We start from the raw sequence: 1,407 nt of genomic DNA, 5'->3' as shown, positions 1-1,407 counted from the left end.
AATTGCAGTTCTCTTTTAAAGTCGTACATAAAATGTGATTGGATAATTTTCTTTATGCATACGTTTATGCGGCTATGCAAGTTTGTGTGGATATACCTTAAGAAAGCAAGAAGTAGTGAGTAGATTTATAATTTTTTTGTAGTCACACTTATTTATTCTTATTTCGAATTCAAATACAAAAATTGACATAACCTATGTACAAGAGGAAATCAAAAAGTAAATTTATTTTATTCACATACAATAGGCGTTAACAAAATATGTACATTATTTCTCAATACAATCATTTAGCTTTGCATAAAATTTTGTTTAACAATCTACAAATCTGATTCCATCTATGAACAAACTGGTTTTTGACTATCCTCGAAACATCAATGGTATATACCGTTTCCTTAACTTCCTTAACTTCCTCATTACTATTACGATCTTTGTGCTTCGAGCAAATTGGTTTCCATTTATTTGTACCTTCGGTATTCTTGGTTGACGTTCGCAATAATTATATATAATTTCCGCTAATTCTGAATCTGAATCACTAGACTCTTCATCACTAGAATCAAGTGCTAACTTTATAATAGTTTCAAATACGAATTTTTTCTGTATGCTTCTCTCCATATTTCTAGGTTACTTGTTTCTTTTCGCTGACGTCGCTATATGCTAACAGCACTGAAAATATCGTTCCAAAATGAAAGCTGCGTTTGCATGAAAAGCATGCTTATGAAATTGGAACACTATTGATAGCATGCACTTATGACGACATGATCGCAGCGCTGACAAACAATTTTGGAACACAGTCTTAGCCTACCTTTGTCACTGACTTAAGCCGGTTGCGCCTCTCCGATAAATCTAGGACTCTAGGCGTACCAAAAGTACGGTGTACCGGTACTGTACCCTTTAGGTACGCACGTACCTGACGGTATCGGCACGCATAGTACGCCGTACGCTCACCGTACTGATACCGTGAAGGTATTTTGCTATCTGAGCTGTACTATAATATCATGTAGACTTTTTGTACTACTACCGTACAGTTATAGAGACCCTCTAATCAGAATCGCGACACGAGGAACGGAGACCCTAGTTAGAGACGCTCTTTTACGGTCTCTTTATATTAAAAGTCTCTAGTTTCAGCAAAATCACAAGAAAGAGAGAGGAATATGTTGTGTCTCTTTCTAACCTTCATAGTTCTTGTGTGAGTCATGATCCCGTAAGATACGTCCTTCTATAGTACGACTTTTAGAACGTTATTAAAAATTATTGTAAAATGGTTAGGTGTGCAGTTCCATTTTGCAATAATTCTGCAGCCCCAAAGGCTACATAATAAAAATATTTCCGCGTGATGTTGAACGTCGAGCATTAAGCTGGAAACACAATAGACACAGGCAATAGGCACAGGCAACAGAGAATAACGAGCCG

This window comes from Trachymyrmex cornetzi, unplaced genomic scaffold (genome assembly GCF_001594075.2).
Source record: "Trachymyrmex cornetzi isolate Tcor2-1 unplaced genomic scaffold, Tcor1.1 scaffold257, whole genome shotgun sequence".
In the NCBI taxonomy this organism is placed as follows: Eukaryota; Metazoa; Arthropoda; class Insecta; order Hymenoptera; family Formicidae; genus Trachymyrmex; species Trachymyrmex cornetzi.
Note: the sequence above shows the minus strand (reverse complement) of the source record.